This window comes from Capsicum annuum, chromosome 10 (genome assembly GCF_002878395.1).
Source record: "Capsicum annuum cultivar UCD-10X-F1 chromosome 10, UCD10Xv1.1, whole genome shotgun sequence".
In the NCBI taxonomy this organism is placed as follows: Eukaryota; Viridiplantae; Streptophyta; class Magnoliopsida; order Solanales; family Solanaceae; genus Capsicum; species Capsicum annuum.
The window spans coordinates 185,746,418-185,753,601 of record NC_061120.1 but is presented as its reverse complement, the minus strand read 5'-3'; the positions used below and the strand labels follow the sequence as shown (position 1 = coordinate 185,753,601).

The 7,184-nt window shown below is 30.8% G+C and overlaps 1 pseudogene; it reads left to right on the top strand.

Annotated features, from left to right (window-relative positions):
- The first annotated feature begins 532 nt into the window (after window positions 1-532).
- Window positions 533-4,037, top strand: LOC107854285 (annotated as a pseudogene).
- Window positions 4,038-7,184: the final 3,147 nt, after the last annotated feature.

The window sequence follows — 7,184 nt, the reverse complement described above, 5'->3', positions numbered from 1 at the left end:
CTTGTAGATGCGGGATATAGACTTCGTAAGGGGTTTATTCCTCCTTATCATGGAATATGCTATCACTTGCAATAGTATAGTGATTGTCCTCCCCAAAATGAAAAAGAACTATTCAATCTTCGGCATGCATCATTGAGATCCTCAGTTGAACGTGCCTTTGCTATTCTCAAGAGACGATTTCGTGTGATTGACAATAAACCTTTTTGGGACTTTAAGACATAAGTAGATGTTTTATTAGCGTTGTGCATTTTACATAATCACATAGTTGATTTGGATCCAAATGACATTATAATACAAGAAGTAGATGTTGAAGAATTAATTCAACCTCAAAATGTTTAAATTACTCAAAATTCTCAAGAAAGTCAAAGCTATCAAATGCAAAGAGAAAGACGTGAAGAAGCTAGACAATGGTCATCAAAAAGATATACAATTGCTCATGCCATAGTTATAAATTATGATAGGCGAAAGAATGAGGGACTTTAGTGTATTAAGAAACCTTGATAGCTAAACAGATAATGTTGTTTGTTTTTGCTTTTGATATTGCATTATTTCTTCTTCCTATAGTAGTTATTGGGTAGATCCTTTATGAAAGAAATACTTCTATGGTTCATTATTATTTTTCTGTTAACTATGATTGTTCTTCTTTTTCCTCTTTTTATTTGGTATTGGAGAATTCAAAGATTTTTGCTAATTCATATTTGTTTTCTGTTGAGTATGGCTTGTTCACTATAGCCTATGGCTTGTAACAGTAAATCATGGAGAAAAAAAGGAGAGAAGCAGTTTAGGTGGTCAAAACCAATGGAATATTTGATGTTGGAGATTCTAACTGATGAAGTGAAGCAAGGGAATAAATCGACTAATCAGTTTAATGCTAGCTCATTCAATCATGTTGCGAATGCCATTAGCAAACAACTAGGAATGGATTATTCATCTAAGCATATAGAGAATCATCTTAAAATAATAAGAAGCACTTGGAGTACAATTCAAACTATACTAAAAAAAAGTGGTCTTGGATGGGATAACAACTTGAAGATGATTACGGCCAGTCCCGAAGTCCATGTTGTCCATATTCAGGTAAAATTTACTTCTTAGCTTATTTTCTTGTTTTCTGATTTGTTTTACCTGGTTCTGGTTTCTTTTTTGAAATTCTTACTGGTAATTCTTGGAGGGACAAGATACACGCTGAGATGTTATAATTGGAATGGAGTGTAAGTACTATTGACAACTCACAAAATGATAGAGAAATACTTGTTGAGCTACAATCAAATATAAACATAAAATAACTCCAAATAACTGGATATAGAGGGACAAGATTTTCAAATTGGCTGGCTGATCATTCGTTTCTTATGCTGGTGCAATTGTCTCTAAGCAACTGCAAGGGTTATTCTTCTTTACCATCATTAGGAAAATTTCCTTCTTTGAAATTCCTTAGTATTAGAGGGATGCAACGAATCATAGAGGTGACTAAAAATTCTGTGGTACTTCATTGAACTTTAACTCTCTTGAGAAGCTTGAATTTTTGGAGATGCTGGAGTGAAAGCAGTGGCATGTACTAAGGAATGCAGAATTCCCTGCACTTCATGACCTTACGATTGAAGATTGCCCCAAGTTGATTAGAAAGTTGCTTGAAAATCTTTATTGTATGACAAGCTTAACAATTTCAGGATACACTGAACTCATTTTGGAGACACCTATCCAACTTTCAAATTTGAAAAAGTTTGAAGTTGTTGGTTCTCCTAAGCCAGGGGTTCTTTTTTATCATGCTGAATTGTTTACATCCTAACTTCTGGGAATGAAGCAGATTGATGAACTATCTATTACTGATTACATCTCTCTTACCTCCTTACCTATTAGCAGTCTGCCAAATACTTTGAAGAAAGTAGAGATATCTTCTTGGTACTCTTCTTAAGTACCATCACTCTGATTTTCTAAAATAACAATTACGAGCCTCTCACATAATAGATGTAGATATGAAAAGACAAGTGTATTGAATAAAATAAAAGAATCTAGCCTTTGTAATTAGATGCTCAAGAAAATAGAATAATTTTTTCATTATTTATATCATTTTTTTAAATTGTAGTAATCAAAATAATAGATTCATCTCAAAGGGAAAACAATGTTTTCTGTTAAGCTGAGAATCCACCTCCACTAAGAACCCTGTGCAATATAAGGCTGTGAAGGCCTATAACTAAAGGAGAGTAAATCAGGAAACCTGATTCCACCAAAACAACAAGTTACAATATACCCCAGGAAAGTTTTTGCTTGGCAACCAAGTACTTGCATTACATGTAAGAGAAGTATGTAAGTTTGTATACCTCCATATTCTGAATCTGAGTACAAATACCAATTCTTGAGCTCATACTTTGAACTGAAGTTGAAAATATATCTTTCACGTGGTGTAATTAGGTCTTCAATGTTCCCCGTGAGTACTACAAGTGAAGAAAGTTATTACCAACTGACAGTTATGATAATTGATAGAATTAAAAGTAATAAAGAAAGACCACCATTTTACTCACATGATGATTCAATGAAGAATACACTGTTGTTATTTTTTTTTACCAGGTAAACAAGTTTCAGTACTCACAGGGCCAGTAGTATACACTGTTATATGTTTAGCAAAAAACTGATCAACAATTGTGGCAGTATGAAAGATTGCTCTAAAAGAATGGTTATAAAAATTTTCTTTTTATTTTAGCTTTTATAACCGTTGTATCCGAGCCATCTTGCACACACCTCGACATAATCGTTCTTTTTTTTCTCCTCGGGTATAAAATAAGATTATTGCTTCCTGTTAGTGTTAGAGTAGTTGTTCTATTAAGATTGTTGTTTCCTGTTATGTTATTTTGGGTGTTGAAGTTGATCCGTGGATATTGTCATGAGGTCTCGAGATCCTCCTCCTCAACACGATAGAAGAGGTAGACTGAAATAGAGAGCCATAGAAGCTCAATAAAAAGAGAGTTCTTGTGAACAAAATACACAACCTGCAAGAAGAGTACCTGTAGATAAAATAGAGTTTAGTCAAACTTAGGTGTATCTGTAGATAAAATACAAAAGTCATTAAGTAAATGTGCCATGAATTAAAAATTGAATTAGGAGAGTACCTGAATTAAACTTGGAATCATTACTCAATTCCCAGTGAAAGGCAGTGGATTTTCCATTTTTTCACTACAACTTGATTGTTCCATCTAAAGTAATCTCTATTTTAAATACTAACTCCATGTATCTTTATCTCTTCATATCTTTATTTATTTAATGTAATTTCTATTTTAAATACTAACTTCATCTATCTTTATCTATTTACATTTGACGTGTTACACTCTTATTAAGTTTTACTGATCAATCTTATTGATTATCTTTTATTGCTATTATTTCTTCCTCATTATTTTCTTCATGGCTTCTTTGCTACTGTATAATGTACTAGGCAAGTCTAATTTACTGTGTTCACTTTTTTTAATTTTGATGCTTGTTATGGTTTGTTTATGTTAGAATAACTCATTCGAATCAAATGAACTTGATACCAAAATTTCTCTAATCTTTGTATTGTAGGCACATCCCAATCATGGTAAGTTCATCAACAAAAAAATGATATGTTTGACGAAATGTCTCTTGTGTGTGGGAATGATCGAGCTAGGAGAGATTGTGCTAAGTCATTTGAAGATATAGATTTTGAGTATTTTTCTGAGAAAGATAATGATAATGACATTGAAGGACCATCCACGGAAAATGATGCGCAAGTGAATGAAGCTTCTCAAGTCAAGCCAAGTCACAAAGGAAAACGTTCTTTTGAGGTGCAAGATGTTGTAGGTGATATATCAATTAAATTTGAAGAAGTGGCAACGGCAATTGGAAGGATGGTTGATAGTCGTCAAGATGTGACAAAGTTGTACGAAGAAGTTATGGCAATGGAAGGTTATGAGGAAGAGTTCCTCGGTGATGCTTTTGATTATTTGGTTCAAAGCGACACTTTAGCTAAGGCATTCATGGCAAAAAATCAAAATCTTCGTAAGGTGTGGATGGAATGATTCAAGCAACAATAATAGTGACACCTATCGATTGGAAGAACTTAGCTTCATAGGGTTTGGAAGCAATTATTATTCACGAACTTTTATTTTTGATAATGTATCGTGTTTTTGCTACCAAACTTCTCTCTTTTGTGTATTTAAGGAAATATTGATCTCTCTTTTTGTGTATGTAAGGAAATATTGATTAGGAAGCTTGAATTATTTAATTAGTAGTTGCTGAAATTTTAGTGACTTGTAATGTTTTGCTACTCGATATTAATTTTATTTGCTATTCTTAAATTAGTTCCTACAGATTGTTGAGTTGCTAGCGATAGTGATATTCAAGTTAATTATTAGTAGATAGTTCCAAAAAATATTTTTTCCCTCACCAACTAAATACTAAAAAATATTGTTCTGAAAAATATTTTTTGCTAACCAACCAAACACCATAAAATATTTTTCGAAAAATATTTTTCACTCACCAACCAAACATGAGAAAATAAGTAGAAAATGAACTTATTTTTCATGAAAATATTTTCCAGGAAAACATTTTCCATCATACCAAACACACCTCTTATGTGAGTCCTTACGCCTTCCCTTCCAACTAAAAAATAAAAAGAGGTGATAAATTGACTTTTTTAATGTAGAAAACAATATCAAAAACTAATTACTGCTATATATATTATATTTATATATTAGTTAGTACTATGTAGAAGCATGGTAAAACAGGCACCTCTTCATCGACGTGCCTGTTTGTTATGTGATTTACTATATTTCTCCTAATTAATTATTGTATGTCATTTATGTATTAAAAAATTAATAATATTTAATAAAAAGTAAAATAGACATTTATGACATGTTGCTTTAACTATTTCAATCATAATTTTATTATATCACCCTAATTAATTATTATAAGTCATCTAAGTATTTTTTTCAGAAGTATTTTTATAGTAATCTTGCTATATCACTTCTACCTAGTTATTATGAGTCATTTAAGACATGTTTGATTCGCTACTTCATTCGTGATATTTGATTGACTCTTACGTATTAAAAATTAATCACGTTTAAAAAAGAGTAAAATAGACATTTATGACATGTGTGCTTCAAATGCTTCAACTGTAATTGTACTATAGTATCACTAATTAATTATTATAAGTTATTTAAGTATTAAAAAAATTCAAAATATTTAATTAAAAGGTAAAATAGACATAAAATTATAAATTAACTCTTGATGATATAAAAAATACCCATGAAAATAATTTAAATGTCTATTTTACTTTTTTTTATTAAATATTATTAAATTTTTAATACATAAATGACATATAATAATTAATTAGGAGTAATGTAGTAAATCACGGAACAAACAGGCACATCGATGAAGAGGTGCCTGCTTTACCGTGCTTCTACATATTACTAGTATATAAATATAATATATATAGCAGTAATTAGTTGTTGATATTGTTTTCTACATTAAAAAGGTTAATTTAAATTATTTTCATAGGTATTTTTTATATCACTTTTAATTAGTTATTATGAGTCATTTAAGAAATGTGTATTTCGCTACTCTAATAGTGATATTTGGCTAACTCTCAAAATTATATCAGTGTCACTTAAATTGGAATCCAGGAAAAAGTATTATAAATCACAATAATTGAAAACTTAAATTATTTTTAAAATACAATTGACTATCAATGCCATAAAAGTTTAGACAAAGAAAGTATTATAAATTACAATAGCTAACAGCTTAAAATAGTAAATTACAATGCCAAAATATAATTATAAATCACAAAAGTTGACAACTTAAAATATTTAAAAGCATATTAAAAATATGATTAATTATCTAAATTTTATTTATATCACATAAATTAGGATTAAAAAATAATATATGTTGGATCCGTGCTAGCACGGGCCTTGGATGTAACGACCTGAAAATTTGATGAAATATGTGAAATTTGTAATTTTGTGTGATTTGACTGTTCTACCCATCCTCGTAGTTGCATTAAGATATTTTTGGGGTGTGGGAGTGATTGGCATGATTTTCGATACATTTTGATATCATTTATGCAATATTGTGGTTTTTTATGGCCTTGAGAGTCTTATTTTGGACTTATGTGGATATATTTTGATCCGTGCGACGGATGGCCGAACGGAGTGCGCCAATAGCTCCAGAATATCAATTTTAGGCTGGGTAGATCTTTCATTTAGGTTCCGATTTACCTGAGCTCATTTCGACCTATTAGTAGGAAAGTTGAAAAATTAAAAATATGGGTGTGGGACCCACATTTGATCGAAACGACCTCAGATGAAAAATCCGACTTCTCCAGCAGATCTAGAATATCGATTTTAGGGTGTTAGTATGTTTGGTATGATTTTACGGCTTTTAAATCTCATTTCGACCCTCAGTTTGGAAAAATATAATTTAAGATTTCGGTGGTCAACTTTATGAAAACGATATTTTTTAGAAAATCTGATACTGTCAACGCATCCATAACGTCTAATTTAGTATAGTTGCATAGTTCATTTGCATGTATCGGACTCTGAACGAATCCCGGACACCCCGTTGAAGTCCTAATTGAGTTTTAAAAAAAATAATTTTTTTTACAGCAGTGCAGAAAAATCTGCACTATAAATACCTCTTTTTGGATTTATTTTGCTCATTTTTCATCTTGACTCTTGGGGAGTTGCACCCTTAAATAATGTGGGAGCTTAAAAGTAAGTTTGTGAGAGTTTGGAAGTTAGATTAACATCTTTTTCATAATTTTATTATGGATTTAAGGTAAGAATTCACCCCTTAGTAATTTCTTAATAAATTTTCCAAAACTCTGAAAATCTTAGAGCATGATTTTAAATCCAAATTTCACATCTTTCACTTGAATAATATTTTTATCTTATAATTAATAGTTTTTTCATCAATTTAACCTTCAAAATAACTCCGATTCTCGATTTTAACCCGGATTTCAAAGATTTTACTCGGTAAAGTTCAAAAATGATTTTTCTTCGATTTGAACCCCGTCTTTTACTCGATTAAACTTGGATTTTCAGTTGTTTTCTAAAAATATAGGGAACATGCTTTTAAAACAAAGTTTTGATTTTGCCCTTCTTTATCTTGACGCGTAGATTTCATAGTTGATATTTTTAGTGGAGTTCAGAATTGTTCGTGAAAAGTAAGGTTACGAGTTCAAG